Below are 24,254 nucleotides of genomic sequence, written 5' to 3' on the forward strand. Positions count from 1 at the left end.
GTTCCCGGGAACTATAAGTAGAAAGCCGAGACCGAGACAGCCGGGAACGGGACCGAGGCTGGACGAACCCTGCCGACGTGTCGTTGTGGGAACGAGACCGACCGTTTCCCGTTCCCAGGATCTATAAGTAGAAAGCCGAGACCGAGACAGACGGGGACGGGACCGAGGCTGGAAGAGACCGGCCAACGTGCCATTGTGGGAACGAGACCGACCGTTTCCCATTCCCGGGAACTATAAGTAGAAAGCTCAGACCTAGACAGACGGGAACGGGACCGAGGCTGGACGAGACTGTTCGACGTGTCGTTGTGGGAACAAGACCGACCATTTTCCGTTCCCGGGAACTATAAGAATCAATTCGAGACCGAGAAAGACGGGAACGGGACCGAGGCTGGACAAGTTCGGCCGAATTGCCGTTGTGGGAACAAGACCGACCGTTTCCCGTTCCCAGGATCTATAAGTAGAAAGCCGAGATCGAGACAGACGGGGACGGGACCGAGGCTGGACGAGACCGGCCAATGTGCCATCGTGGGAACGAGACCGACCGTTTCCCGTTCCCAGGAACTATAAGTAGAAAGCTCAGACCTAGACAGACGGGAACGGGACCAAGGCTGGACGAGACCGGCCGACGTGCCGTTGTGGGAACGAGACCGACCGTTTCCAGTTCCCAGAAACTACAAGGAGAAAGATGAGACTGAGACAGATGGGAATGGGACCGAGGGTGGACGAAACTGGCCGACGTGCCGTTGTGGGAATGATTTCGACCGTTTCCTGTTCCCCGGAACTATAGGTGGAAACCTGAGACTGAGACAGACGGGAACGGGACCGAGGCTGGACAAGACTGGCCGAAGTGCTGTTTTGGGAAGGAGACCGACCGTTTCCCACTCCCGGGAACTATAAGTAGAAAGCCGACACCGAGACATACGGGGACGGGACCGAGGCTGGACGAGACCGGCCGGCGTGCCGTTGTGGGAACGAGACCGACCATTTCCAGTTCCCAGGAAGTACAAGGAGAAAGCTGAGAGCGAGACAGACGGGAATGGGGCCGAGGCTGGACGAGACCGGCGGACGTGCCGTTGTGGGAATGATTTCGACCGTTTCCTGTTCCCCAGAACTATAAGTGGAAACCCGAGACTGAGACAGACGGGAACGGGTCCGAGCCTGGAAAAGACTAGCCGAAGTGCCGTTTTGGGAACGAGACCGACCGTTTCCCGCTCCCGGAAACTAAGAGTAGAAAGCCGAGACCTAGACAGACGGGAACGGGACCGAGGCTGGGCGAGACCGACCGACATGCCGTTGTGGGAATGAGACCGACCATTTCCCGTTCCCGGGAACTATAAGTAGAAAGCCGAGACCGAGACAGACACGAACGGGCCGAGGCTGGACGAGACCGGCCGACGTGCCGTTGTGGGAACGAGACCTACCCTTTCACATTCCCGGGAACTATAAGTAGAAAGCAGAGACCAAGGCAGACGGGAACGGGACCGAGGCTGGACGAGACCGGCCGACGTGCCGTTGTGGGATCGAGACCGACCATTTCCCATTCCCGGGATCTATAAGTAGAAAGCCGAGACCGAGGCAGATGGGAACGGGACCGAGGCTGGACGAGACCGGCCGATGTGCCGTTGTGGGAACGAGACCGACTGTATCCCTTTCCCGATGACTGTGAGTAGAAAGCCGCGACTGAGACAGACGGGAACAGGGCCGAGGCTGGACGACCCCGGCCGACGTGCAGTTGTGGGTACGAGACCGACCGTTTCCCGTTCCCGGGAACTATAAGTATCATACCGAGACCGAGAAAGACGGAAACCGGACCGAGGCTGGACGAGACCGGCCAATGTGCCATTGAGGGAACGAGACCGACTGTATCCCCTTCCCGGATACTGTAAGTAGAAAGCTGAGTCCGAGACAGACGGGAACGGGTCCGTGGCTGGACGAGACTGGCCGACGTGCCCTTGCGGGAACGAGACCGACCGTTTCCCGTTCCCGGGAACTATAAGTATCATACCGAGACCGAGACAGACGGAATCCGGACCGAGGCTGGACGAGACCGGCCGATGTGCCGTTGTGGGAAAGAGACCGACCGTTTCCCGTTCCCGGGAACTATAAGTAGAAAGCCGAGACCGAGACAGCCGGGAACGGGACCGAGGCTGGACGACCCCTGCCGACGTGTCGTTGTGGGAACGAGACCGACCGTTTTCGTTCCCAGGATCTATAAGTAGAAAGCCGAGACCGAGACAGACGGGGACGGGACCGAGGCTGGACGAGACCGGCCAACGTGCCATTGTGGGAACGAGACCGACCGTTTCCCATTCCCGGGAACTATAAGTAGAAAGCTCAGACCTAGACAGACGGGAACGGGACCGAGGCTAGACGAGACCGGCCGACGTGTCGTTGTGGGAACGAGACCGACCATTTCCCGTTCCAGGGAACTATAAGTAGAAAGCTGAGACCGAGACAGACAGGAACGGGCCCGAGGCTGGACGAGACCGGCCGACGTGCAGTTGTGGGTACGAGACCGACCGTTTCCCGTTCCCGGGAACTATAAGTATCATACCGAGACCGAGAAAGACGGAAACCGGACCGAGGCTGGACGAGACCGGCCAATGTGCCATTGTGGGAACGAGACCGACTGTATCCCCTTCCCGGATACTGTAAGTAGAAAGCTGAGTCCGAGACAGACGGGAACGGGTCCGTGGCTGGACGAGACTGGCCGACGTGCCCTTGCGGGAACGAGACCGACCGTTTCCCGTTCCCGGGAACTATAAGTATCATACCGAGACCGAGACGGACGGAATCCGGACCGAGGCTGGACGAGACCGGCCGATGTGCCGTTGTGGGAAAGAGACCGACCGTTTCCCGTTCCCGGGAACTATAGGTAGAAAGCCGAGACCGAGACAGCCGGGAACGGGACCGAGGCTGGACGACCCCTGCCGACGTGTCGTTGTGGGAACGAGACCGACCGTTTCCCGTTCCCAGGATCTATAAGTAGAAAGCCGAGACCGAGACAGACGGGGACGGGACCGAGGCTGGAAGAGACCGGCCAACGTGCCATTGTGGGAACGAGACCGACCGTTTCCCATTCCCGGGAACTATAAGTAGAAAGCTCAGACCTAGACAGACGGGAACGGGACCGAGGCTGGACGAGACCGGCCGATGTGCCGTTGTGGTAACGAGACCGACTGTATCCCTTTCCCGGGAACTGTAAGTAAAATTCCGAGACCGAGACAGACGGGAACGGGACCGAGGCTGGACGAGACCGGCCGACGTGCCGTTGTGGTAACGAGACCGACCATTTCCAGTTCCCAGGAAGTACAAGGAGAAAGCTGAGTCCGAGACAGACGGGAATGGGACCGAGGCTGGACGTGACCGGCGGACGTGCCGTTGTGGGAATGATTTCGACCGTTTCCTGTTTCCCAGAACTTTTAAGTGGAAACCCGAGACTGAGACAGACGGGAACAGATCCCAGGCTGGAAAAGACTAGCCAAAGTGCCGTTTTGGGAACGAGACTGACCGTTTCCCGCTCCCGGGAACTAAGAGTAGAAAGCCGAGACCTAGACAGACGGGAACGGGACCGAGGCTGGACGAGACTGTTCGACGTGTCGTTGTGGGAACAAGACCGACCATTTTCCGTTCCCGGGAACTATAAGAATCAATTCGAGACCGAGAAAGACGGGAACGGGACCGAGGCTGGACAAGTTCGGCCGACTTGCCGTTGTGGGAACAAGACCGACCGTTTCCCGTTCCCAGGATCTATAAGTAGAAAGCCGAGATCGAGACAGACGGGGACGGGACCGAGGCTGGACGAGACCGGCCAATGTGCCATCGTGGGAACGAGACCGACCGTTTCCCGTTCCCAGGAACTATAAGTAGAAAGCTCAGACCTAGACAGACGGGAACGGGACCAAGGCTGGACGAGACCGGCCGACGTGCCGTTGTGGGAACGAGACCGACCGTTTCCAGTTCCCAGGAACTACAAGGAGAAAGATGAGACTGAGACAGACGGGAATGGGACCGAGGCTGGACGAAACTGGCCGACGTGCCGTTGTGGGAATGATTTCGACCGTTTCCTGTTCCCCGGAACTATAGGTGGAAACCTGAGACTGAGACAGACGGGAACGGGACCGAGGCTGGACAAGACTGGCCGAAGTGCTGTTTTGGGAAGGAGACCGACCGTTTCCCACTCCCGGGAACTATAAGTAGAAAGCCGACACCGAGACATACGGGGACGGGACCGAGGCTGGACGAGACCGGCCGACGTGCCGTTGTGGGAACGAGACCGACCATTTCCAGTTCCCAGGAAGTACAAGGAGAAAGCTGAGAGCGAGACAGACGGGAATGGGGCCGAGGCTGGACGAGACCGGCGGACGTGCCGTTGTGGGAATGATTTCGACCGTTTCCTGTTCCCCAGAACTATAAGTGGAAACCCGAGACTGAGACAGACGGGAACGGGTCCGAGCCTGGAAAAGACTAGCCGAAGTGCCGTTTTGGGAACGAGACCGACCGTTTCCCGCTCCCGGAAACTAAGAGTAGAAAGCCGAGACCTAGACAGACGGGAACGGGACCGAGGCTGGGCGAGACCGACCGACATGCCGTTGTGGGAATGAGACCGACCATTTCCCGTTCCCGGGAACTATAAGTAGAAAGCCGAGACCGAGACAGACACGAACGGGCCGAGGCTGGACGAGACCGGCCGACGTGCCGTTGTGGGAACGAGACCTACCCTTTCACATTCCCGGGAACTATAAGTAGAAAGCAGAGACCAAGGCAGACGGGAACGGGACCGAGGCTGGACGAGACCGGCCGACGTGCCGTTGTGGGAACGAGACCGACCATTTCCGGTTCCCAGGAATTATAAGTAGAAAGCCGAGACCGAGACAGATTGGAACGGGACTGAGGCTGGACCAGACCGGCCGACGTGCCGTTGTGGGAACGAGACCGACCATTTCCGGTTCCCAGGAATTATAAGTAGAAAGCCGAGACCGAGGCAGACACGAACGCGACTGAGGCTGGACGAGACCAGCCGACGTGCCATAATGGGAGCGAGACCGACCGTTTCCCATTCCCAGGAACTATAAGTAGAAAGCCGTGACCGAGATATACGGGAACAGGACCGAGGCTGGACAAGACCGGCCGATGTCTGTTGTGGGAACGAGACCGTCTGTTTCGCGTTCCCGGGAACTATAAGTAGAAAGCTGAGACCGAGACAGACAGGAACGAGACCGAGTCTGGACAAGTTCGGCCGACTTGCCGTTGTGGGAACAAGACCGACCGTTTCCCGTTCCCAGGATGTATAAGTAGAAAGCCGAGACCGAGACAGACGGGGACGGGACCGAGGCTGGACGAGACCGGCCAACGTGCCATTGTGGGAACGAGACCGACCGTTTCCCGTTCCCAGGAACTATAAGTAGAAAGCTCAGACCTAAACAGACGGGAACGGGACAGAGGCTGGACGAGACCGGCCGACGTGCCGTTGTGGGAACAACACCAACCGTTTCCAGTTCCCAGGAACTACAAGGAGAAAGATGAGACTGAGACAGACGGGAATGGGACCGAGGCTGGACGAGACCGGCCGACGTGCCGTTGTGGGAATGATTTCGACCGTTTCCTGTTCCCCGGAACTATAAGTGGAAACCTGAGACTGAGACAGACGGGAACGGGACCGAGGCTGGACAAGACCGGCCCAAGTGCCGTTTTGGGAAGGAGACCGACCGTTTCCCTCTCCCGGGAACTATAAGTAGAAAGCCGAGACCGAGACAGACGGCAACGGGACCGAGGCTGGACGAGACCGGCCGATGTGCCGTTGTGGGAACGAGACCGACTGTATCCCTTTCCCGGGAACTGTAAGTAAAATGCCGAGACCGAGACATACGGGAACGGGACCGAGGCTGGACGAGACCGTCCGACGTGCCGTTGTGAGAACGAGACCGACCATTTCCAGTTCCCAGGAAGTACAAGGAGAAAGCTGAGACCGAGACAGACGGGAATGGGACCGAGGCTGGACGAGACCGGCCGACGTGCCGTTGTGGGAACGAGACCTACCGTTTCCCGTTCCCGGGAACTATAAGTAGAAAGCAGAGACCGAGGCAGACGGGAACGGGACCGAGGCTGGACGAGACCGGCCAATGTGCCATTGTGGTAACGAGACCGACTGTATCCCTTTCCCGGGTACTGTAAGTAGAAAGCTGAGACCGAGACAGACGGGAACGGGTCCGTGGCTGGACGAGACTGGCCGACGTGCCCTTGTGGGAACGAGACCGACCGTTTCCCGTTCCCGGGAACTATAAGTATCATACCGAGACCGAGACAGACGGAGTTCGGACCGAGGCTGGACGAGACCGGCCGACGTGTCGTTGTGGGCACGAGACCGACCATTTCCCGTCCCCGGGAACTATAAGTAGAAAACTGAGACAGAGACAGACACGAAGACCGGCCGATGTGCCGGTGTGGGAACGAGACCGACCGTTTCCCGTTCCGGGAAACTATAAGTAGAAAGCCGAGACCGAGACAGACGGGAACGGGACCGAGGCTGGAACGAGACCGGCCGAGGTATCATTGTGGGGACGAGACCGACCGTTTCCCGTTCCCGGGAACTATAAGTAGAAAGCCGAGACCGAGACAGACGGGAACGGGACCGAGGATGGACGAGACCGGCCGACGTGCCGTTGTGGGAATGACACCGCCCGTTTCCTGTTCCCCGGAACTATAAGTAGAAACCCGAGACTGAGACAGACGGGAACGGGACCGAGGCTGGACGAGATTGGCCGACGTGCCGTTTTGGGAACGAGACCGACCGTTTCCCGCTCCTGGGAACTATAAGTAGAAAGCCGTGACTGAGACAGACGGTGACGGGACCGAGGCTGGACGAGACCGGCCAACGTGCCGTTGTGGGAACGAGACCGACCGTTTCCCGTTCCCGAGAACTATAAGTAGAAAGCCGAGACTGAGACAGACGGGAACAGGACCGAGGCTGGAACGAGACCGGCCGACGTGCCGTTGTGGGGACGAGACCGACCGTTTCCCGTTCCGGGGAACTATAAGTAGAAAGCCGAGACTGAGACAGACGGGAACAGGACCGAGGTTGGAACGAGACCGGCCGACGTGTCGTTGTGGGAACGAGATCGACCGTTTTCCTGTTCCCAGGAAGTAGAAGTAGAAAGCCGCGACTGCAGTGAGCTATGAAAGACCGTTCGTTAGAATTCGTTCCTCGCTCGTTCCGTTCATCTTGGTGAACCGTTCGTTTGGACATTTTAGTTCGCGAACGACCCATCTCTAGAAAACAGTGCACTTTTCGGCGCAATGCGGATACGGAGCGATATATTTGACATCCAAGAGAGAAAGATCAATGGCTTTCGGACCAAGGTGCAAGCATTTCCGAAGCATTTAAGTCTGTATACTGTTTACCTGCCGATAGAATACTGTGCACGGCAAAATGGCGCTATTCATAACGGGTGCCAATGCTACTGTGGTGCACCCCGTGCACTAGATGACAGGAGTGAACCACGGCTGCGGAGATGTATACGGGTGAACAGACACGCAACTGTTGAGCAGATGACCCCCTATAAGAACCAAGGGGCTAACAACAGTGTCTCCTCAACAGCCTTTCAGCGAATGTTGCTGCGTTTGGGTCTCCGCAGCAGGCGGCTGGTTCATGCACCGATTCTGGCTGCTGTTTCTTGGCAACGAAGGCTGGAATTTGTACGTCAATACCGCAAATGCACGTCCATTGAGTGGCGACAGGTGGCACAGTGGATCAACACAATTATATGTCTCTCCTTGGGCACCATGCCCATCAATAAGTGCAGTTTGTTTTTTCCTCAACACGATGGCATCCACGAGCAGGACAATATAACACGTCAGACAGCTCGCAGTGTACGTGTGTGGTGTAAAAAGCACCAGGATGAGTTTACCGTATTCCCCTTGACACCAGATTTCCCAGAACTAAACCCAATCGAGAATCCGTGGGACCATCTTGATCAGGCTGTTCCCGCCATGCTCCTTCACATGAGAAACCAAACACAGTTGACCACCGACTGGAGTCAGCATGGCTCCACATCCATGTCGGTACCCTCAGAACCTCACAGACTCTCTGGCTCCCTCCCTATTGGTCCACACTGCGAAAGATACTTTTGACAGGTGCTCACATTAAAGTGATTGGACCGTATATGTGACGTGAATATAAGGTGCAACTACAGACAAGAAACATTGAGGAGGGCAATATCAGTTATGGCGAGACCAGCCACGTAAAAGAGTAATCCTGTGTGGGCGAGAGGCGTGAAACGGACCAGGTGGGATGTATCCAACAGACTGGCTGTACTTGGCTATGCTGCTGGTGTGTTCCGCTCTGGGTACTTGTGCGGGCTCCACATTGCTAATCAATTACACTGACGCAAAAGGAAAATGTTACATAATGAACACCTTCATCAAATGCTGTCTAACACATACCCAGTTCTTCCATGCCTGTGAGGTATAGCAATTACATTTTTGTCCTGATGCGAGCTTGTTTTCAGTAAATAAAAAAAGCTATTCATGTAGATGAAGAATGCTCTAGGGACGTGATGGCGATTAGTCATTACTGGAACTTTTCAGATGGAGATCGCAACATGGCATGCACAGAGAACATGCACGTACAGCTTATCGCCATCTTTTGGATTTTGAGGTAGGTCGAATCAATAGCATGACGGAGCATCACATTGACAGATCACAAGGAGAGTTGGCTGCAGAGCAGTGAGAGGCGAAGAGACAGACACAGGGCACAGTGTGGCAAAAAGAGTAAGCATGGGTACTTCCAGGAAAATTACACCACTAGAAGACAGTAGGACTGTTAGGCTGGCTCTGTCAAATAGTTGGATGACCAAGCTGTAATTCAAGCAGAGGTTACAGGCAACGTCTCACCATCGACCATAGAGAATGTTGCGTCTGAATGGGGAATAGCTAATAACTGCAGGCATGTCTGCATTGTCTGAAAAATCGGTGCTGAAAGTTTATCATGAATTAAGCCGTGAATTGTTATTGTATTCGCTCTGTTCTGCAATTCCCGCTGGTTTCCAGACGCAGATGATAATTCTGAAACCTCGAAATAAAGATTTTAACGTACCCAAAAAAATAATCACACTGGTAGTGCACAAGTGTGCAGTTTGGCGGTATTATGTCTACCGTGCAAGTCGGTTGGCCCGCATCATTTATAAATATGTTGTTATACATGACGGTGTTAGTTTGCCCACCCCAGGAATCCAGTATCAGACACAACTTGTCATCAGCAACATTCGAATTTAAAATTTTCTCAAGATACGTTTTGTAAATTGAATTTCTCTGTTTCCCAGATTTGGAGCAAGTGCTTAAACATTTTTTAACGACTCGTTTAAACGATGACCTCTTCTTACGTATACCCCAAGTATTTAGTAGCCTTTAGATCTGTGTGATTTATCGTGTAACCGAAATTTAGCGGATTCCTTTTAGAACTCATGTGGATGACGTCACGCTTTTCATTATTTAGAGTCAATTGCCACTTTTCGCAGCATACATATATCTTAGTTTCTTATAAGCACGGGAGAAATTTAGGCAACAGTTTTCCAGACGCTCTTTTTAAATATTGCACCGTCTAAGAATGCTTTATTTTATGTACACTACCAACTGCGACAAGGGTTAGTTTTTTCCCCTTACGCGATAACGTGCGCCGAATGTTCATCTTCACAGAAATCTTATTCGCAATTGTTTACAAACAACGAGACTTAAAATTTTGATTATTCGCTAATCCAAGACTTTAGAGAATTTTATTTTCCTGCTTTGTTACTATTCCTTATTGATTTACTTGCTTTATTAACCTTCCTAAATTTACCAATTTTGATGCGGAAAAAAATAACAAAAAAAAATGCAGAATGCAACTGGGAATCGAACACAGGTTCTCTTATTCCAAACCAGAAGCCCCGGTCTCTACGCCAGCGGAGCTTTCATTTAACAGCGCATACCTTGTGGGTACACAATCAGCAGTAGAAAAAGTTTCTTTCCTTGTATAGACACTCCTGGAAATGGAAAAAAGAACACATTGACACCGGTGTGTCAGACCCACCATACTTGCTCCGGACACTGCGAGAGGGCTGTACAAGCAATGATCACACGCACGGCACAGCGGACACACCAGGAACCGCGGTGTTGGCCGTCGAATGGCGCTAGCTGCGCAGCATTTGTGCACCGCCGCCGTCAGTGTCAGCCAGTTTGCCGTGGCATACGGAGCTCCATCGCAGTCTTTAACACTGGTAGCATGCCGCGACAGCGTCGACGTGAACCGTATGTGCAGTTGACGGACTTTGAGCGAGGGCGTATAGTGGGCATGCGGGAGGCCGGGTGGACGTACCGCCGAATTGCTCAACACGTGGGGCGTGAGGTCTCCACAGTACATCGATGTTGTCGCCAGTGGTCGGCGGAAGGTGCACGTGCCCGTCGACCTGGGACCGGACCGCAGCGACGCACGGATGCACGCCAAGACCGTAGGATCCTACGCAGTGCCGTAGGGGACCGCACCGCCACTTCCCAGCAAATTAGGGACACTGTTGCTCCTGGGGTATCGGCGAGGACCATTCGCAACCGTCTCCATGAAGCTGGGCTACGGTCCCGCACACCGTTAGGCCGTCTTCCGCTCACGCCCCAACATCGTGCAGCCCGCCTCCAGTGGTGTCGCGACAGGCGTGAATGGAGGGACGAATGGAGACGTGTCGTCTTCAGCGATGAGAGTTGCTTCTGCCTTGGTGCCAATGATGGTCGTATGCGTGTTTGGCGCCGTGCAGGTGAGCACCACAATCAGGACTGCATACGACCGAGGCACACAGGGCCAACACCCGGCATCATGGTGTGGGGAGCGATCTCCTACACTGGCCGTACACCACTGGTGATCGTCGAGGGGACACTGAATAGTGCACGGTACATCCAAACCGTCATCGAACCCATCGTTCTACCATTCCTAGACCGGCAAGGGAACTTGCTGTTCCAACAGGACAATGCACGTCCGCATGTATCCCGTGCCACCCAACGTGCTCTAGAAGGTGTAAGTCAACTACCCTGGCCAGCAAGATCTCCGGATCTGTCCCCCATTGAGCATGTTTGGGACTGGATGAAGCGTCGTCTCACGCGGTCTGCACGTCCAGCACGAACGCTGGTCCAACTGAGGCGCCAGGTGGAAATGGCATGGCAAGCCGTTCCACAGGACTACATCCAGCATCTCTACGATCGTCTCCATGGGAGAATAGCAGCCTGCATTGCTGCGAAAGGTGGATATACACTGTACTAGTGCCGACATTGTGCATGCTCTGTTGCCTGTGTCTATGTGCCTGTGGTTCTGTCAGTGTGATCATGTGATGTATCTGACCCCAGGAATGTGTCAATAAAGTTTCCCCTTCCTGGGACAATGAATTCACGGTGTTCTTATTTCAATTTCCAGGAGTGTAGTTTGATGAGAACTGCTCAGTTTTCAATTATCTATCGATCGCGTCAGTTCTGAGACTAATGCGCCTCACGAACTGTAGGGGTAGTTTTCTCAGAAACTGGGTTGGGAGGGAGAGGGGGAGGGGGCGTTGAGCCAATTTAGGCGACTTTCCAAAAATGAGCCGAATCGGTTGCCCGTGTCTGACGCCTTCCCCTCGTGAGTGGCTGCAGTTTCTCGTTTTATGGCCGTAGTTCACAATGATTCAGCATCAATCTAAGGTTTCTTGACAGTCCCTCAAAAACAGTGTGAACAGTGGTTCAGAATTTAAAAGCATCGGCCAGAACATAGATTGTGGAGTCCAGAGCCTGGGAGAGATGCACCGCAGTGGGTCGACGAGGGGCTGGTGCCAAGGAAGACCGTTGCTCGCCCGTGGGACGGAAGGCAACAGTCCAGCACACTTTGCAAATCTGGAAAACGCCATTTTTTGCCATAATCTTAGTCCATGAACTACAGCACTACTTTAGTGTGTACGTGTCCTAGTTAAAAGGTATCGTATTGCATTAATTCAAGAGAGATAGACAAACAGAATTTGTCTTCTTCCAAATCAAGAGGCAAGGTCAATTGCTTTTGTCTTTTTTTTCTTTCCCTTTTTTTTTTTTTTTTTTTTTCAAAGACCGCAGTACATATACATTGCATTGGATGTAAAAATAACGTAGAGAGAGGATGGGTTTGACTCTGATCGTTCACAACATTGGTGAGATTTCGTGCACCATTTACCATGCACAAGCCGGCCGCGGTGACCGAGCGGTTCTGGGCCCTTTATTCCGGAACCGAGCGACTGCTACGGTCGCAGGTTCGAATCCTGCCTCGGGCATGGATGTGCGTGATGTCCTTAGGTTAGTTAGGTTTAAGTAGTTCTAAGTTCTAGGGGACTGATGACCTCAGATGTTAAGTCCCATAGTGCTCAGAGCCATTTGAGCCATTTTACCATGCACAAGCCGTGTTGGCTTTTCCAATTAATAAACAAAAATGGTTCAAATGGCTCTGAGCACTATGGGACTTAACTTCTAAGCTCATCAGTCCCCTAGAACTTAGAACTACTTAAACTTAATTAACCTAAGGACATCACACACATCCATGCCCGAGGCAGGATTCGAACCTGCGACCGTAGCGGCCATTTAGTAGACAATTTGTGGCTTAGCGAGTATAGTGTATATAATAGTATACTTCCTAACAAAAAGATGAACAACATAGAAGGGACGAGAAAATGGAACTGCACGGATTGAGAAAGCATGGTATGTCATTTCCATAATTATAAAATCGAGTCGAATTTATGAAGAACTTGGCAGTGCAAGCCCACTTATCAGTATGATGTTGCACCTCCTCTGGCCTGGATGTACACACTGATTTGCTTGTAAAGGCTGTCATAAAGGCGTTGTCTCGTCTCCTGAGGCAAACTGGCTCACAACTGTTGTAACTGGGCGCTGGGACGAGACTGATATGGGACTGTTCCTGGACACAGGAGTATCTTAACATCATGCAGACAGTTCACAGGGACACGTGTCAAGTGTGGACAAGCATTGGTATGTTGAAAAATGGCATCACTAGCCTGTAGTATGAGAGGAAACACATGAGACGCAGAACGTCCGTGATGTACCATTATGCCGTAGGGGTTGCCTCAGTCGCTATCAACTGCAATCTGAAGTCATACCCGACGCTCGCCATATCGTGAAGCCAGGGGTTATTGCTGTGCCCCACCGAAACATTGGAAGGCTGAGGTCTTCCTCAAGGTCGCCGCCATACTTGGCGACGATAGTCATCCCCGAGAGTGGAGAACCGTGATTCATCGCTGAACACAATGTGATGCCATTCACCAGCAGTCCATGTTTAGCGGTCATGACACCACTCCTAACTCACCCGTTTGTAGTGTTTACATCAGCCTCTGCATAGTACGATAATTACCTAGTCCTGCTGCTGCTAGCCTCTGACCAATGGTTCAGGATAAAACAGAATGTTGTAGGGAATCCTTTACTTGTTCTTGGATGGCAGACGCAGGTGTGAAGGATCTACGATGTGCCTGGTGCACTACACAGCGATCCTCTCTTGTTGTGCTCAGACCTGTCGACCAGAACCTTGACGAGGAGTATACCTGCCCTGACGTTCCCGTGCAGTCCAACATCGGGCCACTGTCACATCCGAGTGCCCCACAAATCGAGACACCAGCTGGCAAAGTGGAGATCAATGAGACCCCTTTTCAAGCTGTGTCACGTGCTAATAACGCTGTCTCATGCGAGCACATAGCATCTCGGTGTCCTTCACAGTGATCTCTCAGCATCTGAAGTTATTAATGCTCCTTAGGTACACTACCAGACCTGGTAACAACGCAAAATACGAACACCACTAATGCACTCTGGTAGCCATTAGACCTCACACAGAGAATTGCAACCTCTAATCATTTATGTACCGGCCGATGGTGTGTACGTGTATGAAGTTACATTGACACCCGACTATGTATTCCGGGAGCTTCACTTTTGTTGTCAGGCAGTGTAGATCAGAAAAGAAATATTAAGGGAAGTTAATTATGTAAATGTATTTCAGGTTGATATGTATTTAATAAAAATAGTGTTAAACTGAATCAGAGTTGTTCATCCAGGGTTGAGAGCCAAATGATGACCTTGACATTCATCTGATGGCCACGGATGTTGCTTCACAGGCTTTATTGTATTGTTATGGGTGCATCCGCTGTGCGAATCGATACAGATGTGAAGGATTAGTTGGGTGTTGATTGTGTTTGTACAGTACAAAGCAGATATCACTCTGCTGATGTCCGCAGGGTGCGCAGTCCACAAACACAATCACGATACTGCACGATATATAGCACTGGTAACATTAACTGTTACACTTCCTTGACGTTTGTGGTAATATCTCCCCAATAAGAACTACATACCTTTTCTGTTTGTTCCGTTCAATCATATGTTCAATACTTTTGCTTAAACAGTGGACCACTTTACTCAGTTCCTCAGTTGTAAGTGAGAAAGGGAAGAATGCCGTAGGAGTTTTAAACTTTAGCTATTGTCTGACCAGTTACTCAGACTTGTGTTCATGAAAATTAAATATGGTTTCATCTACATCTTTACTCCTCAAGCCACCTTACAGTGTGTGTCAGAGGGTAATTTGTGTGCCACTGCTACTACGCCTACTTCCTGTTAGTTAGTTAGTTAGTTACACGGTCTAGTCACATTAATGTGACCACCACCTACGTTCGACTCATAGGTGACAGGTGGCAGCACTAGCAGTGAAGGGTATATAAAGCACGTCGGGGAGATGTGGAAAAACAGTACAATCGTTGTCATAATGCGAAAACGGAACGCTTTAGCTGGAGTCCAAAAGAGCATGATAATTGGCTTTTGTGCCAAGGATGGAAGCATTTCCGAAACGGCCAAGTTTGAAAACTGTTCGCGTGCCATCGTGATTAAAGTATAGCGTGCACGGCAGAATGGCGCTATGCAAAACTTGCGCCGAGGCGACTATGGTGCACGACGGGCCAAAGATGACTGGGGTAACGACAGCTGCGGAATATGTGTACGGGCGAATAGACATGCAACTGTTATGCAGCTGAACTAAGAGGCTACCAACAATGTCTCCTAAAAGGCTGTCCGTGGACGTTGTTGCGTAAGGGCCCCCGCATCTGGCGCCTGGTTCATGTATCTATGCTGACCGATGTTCATCTGCGACGAAGGCTGGAATTTACGCGCCGATACCGCAACTGGACGGCCACTGAGTGGAAACAGGTGGCCTTTTCAGATGAATCATGTTTTATTCCCCATCAGATAGATGGCTGCTGGTGTTTACGGGGTCAGACACCCTGCAACAATCGTCGGAAGGCTCCAGGCTGAAGGAGGATGCCTTATGGTCTGGAGAATGTTTTCGTGGCATTCCCTCAGTGATTTCGTCATTCTGGAAGACACAGTGGATCAACAAGAGTATGTGTCTATCTTTACGGACTACGTTAATCCCTTAGTGCAGTTTTCTTTTCCTCGGCACAGTGGCATCTACCAGCACGACATAGCAATGTGTCACACAGCTCACAGTATACGTGAGAGCACCAGGATGAGTTTATCGTATTCCCCTGGTTACCAAACTCCCAGGATTTAAACGAAATGAGAATCTGTGGGACCACCTCGATCGGGCTGTACGCGCCACGGGTCCTCAGCCGAGAAACCTAGCGCAGCTGGCCACGCCACTGGAGTCACATCCCTGTCGGTATCTTCCAGAACCTCACTAACTCTCTTCATGCAGGTCTCGCAGCGGCCCGCGCTGCGAAAGTTGGTAATTCAGGCGTTTGGCAGGTGGTCACATTAATGTGATTTGACAGCGTAGTTACACGCTTAACAGATCATTTGAATGATTTTTTTTATCAAAATGACTGGAATGATTCAGCGCTGTGTGTGCCTTGTTATATACTTGTAATTTAAAGGAGGTGTAAAAGAACGTTGGTTGTTGGAATGGCACATGCCCTCAAAAAGAGACAGTCTAGCAACATATTGTCACGACCATTTAAATAGGAGTGGGAATTACAGTACTTTTCCGAAGATATGTACGGAAATTCTCAGCGTCTGGTTTGCAGTCTCATAATCGCCGGGCACCGCAGATATGCTACAGAACAGCATTACATGTACTCGTTTCATTGTACTGTGGGTGTAAAAAATTTCTTTATGTCGATATCTGTCCTTTGTCGAGCCCGTGTAACTTCGTACCATGGTACGTCTTAAACGAACGAATACTCTAAATTGTCAAAAACAAACTGTAATATAACATTTCCAGTGTTGAGATGGTTGTATCGGCACGTTCCGAAAGCCAATAAATTTAAAAACGGGGCATTTCACTACAATGCACAAGGAATTTAAAGATTTATTTGGCGATGAAAGAGAAAAGAAGCTAGTGGAATAAAAGTGTGCAGTGCTGCATAGCGAGCCGACCTCAACGAGAGTAATGAAAATCATTGTGTTTGTGCTGTTAGTACAGGATGCGGCAGCGTTCATAGTAGGATATTAAAAACACACCATCAGACAGTAAATGAAATTTATTTATTGCCTCTTGTGTCAATTAATAGTTAAAGGTATGCCATTTACTAATGTGTAAGTCATTGTCCATTGCGTGGATTACTTTTTGAATATGACTCTTGTCAAACGACGCCCCCTCTGCACAGCACCTTCATCTAGGCGGCGTTGGAAGCTTTCCATAACTCGGCATAACGTATTCCCTGGGACATTGTCGACGGCAGTTCTGATGCGGTCCTTCAACTCAGGAATGGTGGCCAGAATCTCCATGGAAATCTTACGACAGACATTTCCCGGTAAATTTCCCATTTTGGTGACATTACCTGACCGCCCGGCTCACCTGACCTTTCATGTGCAGACTTTTTCCTTTGGGGCGACCTGAAGCAAGAAGTGTTCCGAACACGTTGTGCCACCATTCCTGAGTTGGAGGATGGCAGCAGAACTGCCGTCGGCAATGTCCCAGGGAATACGTTACGCTGAGCTATGGAAAAGCTTCCAACGCCGCCTAGATGAAGGTGTGCAGAGGGGGCACCGTTTGACAAGAGTCATATTCAAAAAGTAATCCACGCAATGGACAATGACTTACACATTAGTAAATGACATACCTTTAACTATTAATTGACATAAGAGGCAATAAATAAATCAGTCCCTAAGCTTACACACTACTTAACCTAAATTATCCTAAGGACAAACACACACACCCATGCCCGAGGGAGGATTCGAACCTCCGCCGGGATCAGCCGCACAGTCCATGACTGCAGCGCCTAAGACCGCTCGGCTAATCCCGCGCGACCAAAATACGGTATCTCGTAAACGACTCTCACTAGAATCCTGCAACAAATACCACTGACATTCTGATTTGTTAATGCCAATACGCATTGCTCCATTTAAAAAAGTGAACGTTTGCACAAGAAATACACTTTATAAGCATTATTACAATCTGTTTGTTGGCTGTCAGTACGATCTCCTGACTCCAATCCGTTCTGTGAAAATTGAGTGTCAATAGCACTTTCCATTTCCGCAACATTTGTGGTGCAAGATTTAGGTGACTCACCATATGTAATATAACAAATATAATTGGAAGATCCTTGAGACTGTTTGCAGATGATACTTTTGTATAAAGAGAAGTCTCGATGTTAGAAAGTTACAGCAAAGTTCAGGAAGACTTGCACAGGATCGCCTCTTGGCGCAGGGATTGGCAGTTAGGCATTAATATAAGCAAATGTAAAGGCATTGACGATAAACTGGCGGGAAGATAGGTTACTGAATGATCACACCATTTCTGAACTGTCACTGGAAGCTGGGTGGCTGGTTCAAATGGCTCTGAGCACTATGGGACTTAACATCTATGGTCATCAATCCGGTCCGCAGCTCGTGGTCGTGCGGTAGCGTTCTCGCTTCCCACGCCCGGGTTCCCGGGTTCGATTCCCGGCGGGGTCAGGGATTTTCTCTGCCTCGTGATGACTGGGTGCTGTGTGCTGTCCTTAGGTTAGTTAGGTTTAAGTAGTTCTAAGTTCTAGGGGACTGATGACCATTGATGTTAAGTCCCATAGTACTCACAAGGGAACCTCCCCATAGCACCCCCCTCAGATTTGGTTATAAGCTGGCACAGTGGATAGGCCTTGAGAAACTGAACACAGATCAATCGAGAAAACAGGAAGAAGTTGTGTGGAACTATGAAAAAAATAAGCAAAATATACATACTGAGTAGTCCATGGCAAGATAGGCAACTTCAACAACAGTATGAGCTCAGGAGCGCCGTGGTCCCGTGGTTAGCGTGAGTAGCTGCGGAGCGAGAGGTCCTTGGTCCCTTAAATACATATAAAATTGTGTATGGAGAGACTGGAGTGACGTGAAGTGGAACTACGACATAAAAGTAATCGTAAGAAAGACTTATTTGAAACAGAGATTCACTGGAAGCATCCTCAGAAAGTGTAGTCCACTCATGAACGAGGTAGCCTATAAAACTCTCGTTCAACCGATGGTTGAGTACTGGTCGTCAGTATGCGATCCTAACCAGATGGGATTGATAATGGAAATAGAATCGTTAGATAGAATTTTACTTTGTAGTTCGTTGAACGCTTCACGCAGTGCTCTCTTTAAACCAAAATCAGCGTACGGAGATTCACGCGTGAAGCGTTTAATGTATTCAGATGTAAAATCCTATCTACCGATTTGACAGAAAACTCTAAGATCTTTTGGTCTTATGTTAAATCTGTAAAACGCTTGTAGCCATCTGCCCAGACACTCTGTGACCATAGTGGTATCGGAACCTATTTTCACACTGTCCGAAATACTAATATCTTTTTCCAAAACTGTTCCACTGAGAAAGATAACACTGCAGTTCCTCCTTTAAATCGCCTTAATCGATTTTCACAAACGAGGTATCTACGGATAGACCTCATCGAGCACTATCGGACTATTATAGCATATTTTTCATAATATTACCTGTTCTGAATTACAGGCCCATGCATTCCACATGTAAAAACATTAATTTCTACGTAAATAATGGATGAAATACGAAGAGTAGCAGCGGCATTGCGAATTAGACGCAGGATGTATCTAGTTTTAACTGTTTGTATTTATTAGTGACAGAACAAAGTAAAGTAGTTTTCACCTGGATGAAATCATTATTTGTGAACAAACTATATTAGTTAGAGAAAAAAAACCAAGAAAAGCAATGGAAAGCTGAAGAAATTTGCAAGCAAATTCATATATGATACATGTATACAACATTCCAGTAAAAGCTTTTAAATATGTTGCAGAAGCCGGAGATGTATGCATTTGAGTCATGTCAAGGCGAGGGCTTAAATAGCGGCAGCCATATTGGTGCGGGGGAACTTTGCATACATTTGACAAGCCGAAATTCAGATCTGGAGCAGGGAGTACTTATGAGTGGCAATAGGTCACCTCTTGAGTGTGTCGAAATTATTCCAAGTATTGAATCATGGATTGTTGATATTAGCGAGTGTCGTTAGTAAGTACTGTGAAATATTTTCGCCTTGAGGACATAGAACATTTCGCATCAAGCGAACTTGTTGAGTCGCGAATACTCTGAAATATTTTTAACTTGGGAACTCAGAATATTTTGCGTTAGGTGAACTAGTCTCAACCTTATAAACTCCACTCCAGCTATTTTTTGCGAGTGATACGCACTTGGGATTTAGTTAGTTCGTAATTGTAGAGCTTTAATATTAAACTAGCGCTACAGGAACTTTGATTATTTTCGGAAGTTTACTTGAACGTGAAATACTGATCCGTTCCATTTAAGCACTCGCTCAGATATTAATTAATTCAATATTAAACCATTATTAAATTGCGGTAAATGTTATTGTCATCGGATAAACACAGTATGTTAAAACTGAAAGCGCTTTGAGTAGTGAATATTATTCCTACCTGCAATTATTTGAACTTTGGTGATTAGAGTTTTTTAAGGGTTAATGCGAAAAATGCGTTGTTGACCCTAGGCGGCAGCACAGCCAACTTTTAGAAATTCAACCATGCATTCGGAGGCCCTATAAACAGTGAATTTCTGATTTTCAATTTATTATTTGTGCTGATGCCCGTGGGGGATCACAAGCTAGAAGTTTATTGAACAATATTTTGTGGAATTAACAGTATCGGCACAAGTTTTAGCATCTCCTTTCACTATCCGTCACGCTGCAACGTCTTACAAATAAGACAGAGAACTGACTGCACAGCCTGATTTTAAAGATTCGAAATGGCGGTTAAAGTAGCGTACAGTTAGGAAAAGAAGACCAAAAGTTTGATTTTGCTTCAGAACTGAGACTCTTTTTATTGCAGCTAAACATCGTAAACGTTTTAAAGGCGGCGATTGGACATCACACACTTCTTGGTGCTCTGACTACCTTGAACAGTGTGAAGGCACTGAAAGGCTTCCTCACCAGATGGTCCTTATTCAGCACGGTCGTTGTCTCTTGGATCTTCCTCGACACCTGAAGGGTCTTTGTCGTTCATAGCAATAGCAGTTAATTCGTCATCCATCAATAATTGATAGCCAGGATGATCAACATCACATTGAAGCCAGTCTTGAATATTATCTTTCAACATTCTTCTTCAAATCCTGAAGAATCTTTTATCAATTCAGCCAGTTTGGCTCTTCAGGTGCAAACTCACCTGAATGAAGGAGCTTATAGCAAACTTTGTGGCGTGTATAATACTGGCTTTCTTCCATTTTCATATTTTTTTCTGTGTGTAAGCCTCCATCTTCACTGTCAAATACATTCACAACTGTTATTTTTTATGTTCGCTATTGTTGCACTTCCTCAACACTCCGGACTAACGTTCGATCCACTAGCACCTTTCCTCAATTGATCTATTGTCTTACGTTTATCGGAAACACTAAAACCAACGTCTTTATGTTCAGCCCACATTGTAAAAGGCACTCCAGCCCAGACCTAGCGGAACGTCTACATGGCGTACACGCAAATTTAAATTTAGCGACTGGAACGCCTTCCAATTTCCAAATTTAAATTTGCGTGTGCGCCATGTAGAAGTTCCGCTAGCTCTGGGCTGGTGTGCCTTTTACAATGTGGACTGAACATACAGACGCTGTTTTTAGTGGTTCCGATAAACGTAAAACAAGAGATCAGTTGAGGAAAGGTGCTAGTGGATCGAACGCAAGTCGGGAGTGTTGAGTAAGTTGATATATGTATATAGGTAAAGGTGGATAAATGGGCCCCCACTTTGTTTTTTTTATATAACACCTTTTATTTTTATTATAATCACCTGAAATTAACATAAAACATTTCTCTAGTATGTCCTGCAATACTTACGACATGTTTTCGTTCAACTATTTAATATTTAAAACAAAACTTTATTTTTTTCCTGATAGTCTGCATTTTGTTGCGTCAAGAATTTGTGCTGGTAATATGGGCCCCAAGGTAGTTTGATATAAAAAGAAACAAAAATTTGAAAAAAATAATTTTATTTAATTTTTGTGTATAATGAAAGAAAGACTCACTTTGAACATTGTTAATTCGTCTACTGGTGGGATGATTTTCACAACCTACCCCTAGTCTATTTACAATAGTCACACACATAAGCATCTTTTTCGCATCCAGCGCATTCGTTGTGAGCCCACATCTCACAGGCTATACACTGGACCCAAAGTTCACCTTTTCTGTCCTTTGAAAAAACCACTTCACAAAATAGACACACAGCGTCGTCAACTTTTTCCCCTCAGGCCGATGACACGAGCAATTTTGCTTTGAACGACACTAAGGCCTGACTCGTCTACATTAAAAACTCCATCCTCAGGATATTTGTAGTTACTGAACGCAGCTTGAAGTAAATTGAAGAAATTGTTTATTAAACCCATTAGCACGTGAAATAGAAGTTGCGGATGGCTTCAAAATAGACAGAATGTTTTTGTGCCATGACATAAAATGGTCAAACCAAGCTTCGCCCTTTACAAATGGATGAGGGATTTTATTTCTTGTGCAAAGCTGGTAGGCCATGCGCCTGACGTCATTTCTGGTAAGGCCGTAGAATTTGGATTCCATAATGAGAAGATATTTAACCAGTTCGTCCTCAAGCCCCTGTGGTAAAACCGGTGGACGGCCCAATTTAATATTAACTATTTCTTCGACCAGTTTATCGATTCGTGAAAGCCTTTGGAGCGTAGAACGAGGGACAGAGTACACTTTAACCACTTTTTTCAACCCCATTTTTTTTCTCTTTAATAGCTACAATAGCATTTGCCATATTTGCTTTGTCCCACGATTGCCGTTTCGATTTTTTTGGGGGTACAAGATGTCTTCGAGGCATCTGAAACAAAAAGAGTAGCAATATTTGTAAATGGTCCCATAAAATCTGATTGATTTTAAGGGGCCCATAATACCAGCAGCAAATGGGGCCCATATATCCACCCTCGCCATCTTGGGAAAAACGATTTTGCCTACGGTTGGTTTGGTTCGCAACCGACGTTAATTAATGTAAAACGGCATCCCAACAACAAGCCAAATACGTACCGCACCTTAGTTTTACTAATAACATGTTAGAAATTTGAGTTTTATTCAAGTAAACACTAACCTTTCAAACTTTTGATGACACCGAAAAAATTCACAGCACAACTACTGACAAACCATGACAGCTACTATGTCTGCGCACTCTAGAGTGAAGTTTGGCAACTAGTTCTAGTAGTTCATGTGCTCTCCGCTAGAATTAGTGGCCTGTACTTCCAAATATGTAGGGGCCCATAATACCAGCAAGGGCCCAGTTTTCCACCTTTGCCTCTATATATATCGATACTCTACTGTACTCGTAAGAGTGCTCCATTCTCGGATATGTAATCGATTTCTTTTCGTTCGTTATAATTGTGTTCTTGAGTCCTTGACGTTCTCGATTCCGTCCATGACTAAGTTTTGGCATCTCAGCTGCCTCTGGCCTCTGGCGTCGCGTGGAATCTGCGCTGCTCCTGTAGCTGCACCTTCCGATGCGCTTGACCTGGCACGTTCATCCTCATCATGGCGACAGAGGTCACTTACCTCTGACCAGGAAGCGAACTCCAGCACACAGCGCGCACTGGAAGCAGCCAAGATTAAAGTATAATGCAGCGTCAACGACGAGTTTTTTAGTGAGGGGTTGGGGGAAGGAAATCGGTCGTGTCCTTCTCAGGGGTACCAATGCGGAAGGAATTCTAGTGCACACTCGGTGTGTTTACCAAATAGCTCAAAATATGCAGGAGGCTCTGACGTCTGTTTTTGAGCTCTCTCTGTGCAGCCGGCTGTAAATCGTAGCTCATGTCGATATCAATAATGTATGACGTACATCAGTGATGACCGTGTCCTCACATGAGTCTTGCTTCCATAGCTCAGTAGGTACAGAACTTATCCGCAAAAGGCAAAATACCAAGTTCCGAGTGCCGTTCCGGCATCCGAAAGTTTCAAATCAGCACACACTACGTTGCAGAGTTAAAATTCATTGCAGAAATGAAACGATTGCAGCGTGGCATTATAGTAGACAGTTGAAGATCAGATGGATTAATCGAACAAGAGACGAAAATTTCCCGCACCGGGTTAAAGACAATAATATTAAAGAGCATAATGAAGCGGAGACATGGAATGATTGGGGACATATTATGATATGAGAAAAATTTTAGCTGGAGCGATGGTAGAAGGGAAAATGCAGGGGCAGACCTATAAGTGAGACAAAACGCAAAATTTATGCTGAAATTAAGAGGATAACTAGTAAATATCAGGGACTGAGAACTGCATCAAACCAACCTTAGGATTCATGACCAAAATGACAGAACATATTCAGAGGTTCGGTGGTAATAGAATTCTGCCTTCACTTAAGCTCCGAGACAATTTCCGTTTTCGCGGCAGCTGACCATCGTTACTAGTTGTGTCCTTCACCGTTTACAACGTAACCCAGACCGTAAGGACTAGGCTGGTTACGATTCGGAATACACGCTGATGCCACATGCGTGCGCCATACCAGTGGCCCACAGCATCGGCATTCGCGGCGCTGCGCTCACACGCGAACGTGCGATCCCTCAGGAAGTACATTGGCACGAAGCCATTACGTGGTTCGCCTATCGCAATGCAAATGCTTCAGACGGCACGTTACCTCTAAGAGGAACATAGGAAACAGAGACGTAATTTCATTCTTTGTTTGTAAGCCATTCTTCCTCAGATAATCCGTCGGCTACCAAGGCAACTATATTCTCGGAAAGCCTGTGACATGTTTCTAGATTTTTGCGACGCTGTTATGCTCGTTCACGATAGTTCATGCGCCGCATGCACTACCTGCCT

The sequence above is a fragment of the Schistocerca americana genome, chromosome X (genome assembly GCF_021461395.2).
Source record: "Schistocerca americana isolate TAMUIC-IGC-003095 chromosome X, iqSchAmer2.1, whole genome shotgun sequence".
NCBI lineage: Eukaryota > Metazoa > Arthropoda > Insecta > Orthoptera > Acrididae > Schistocerca > Schistocerca americana.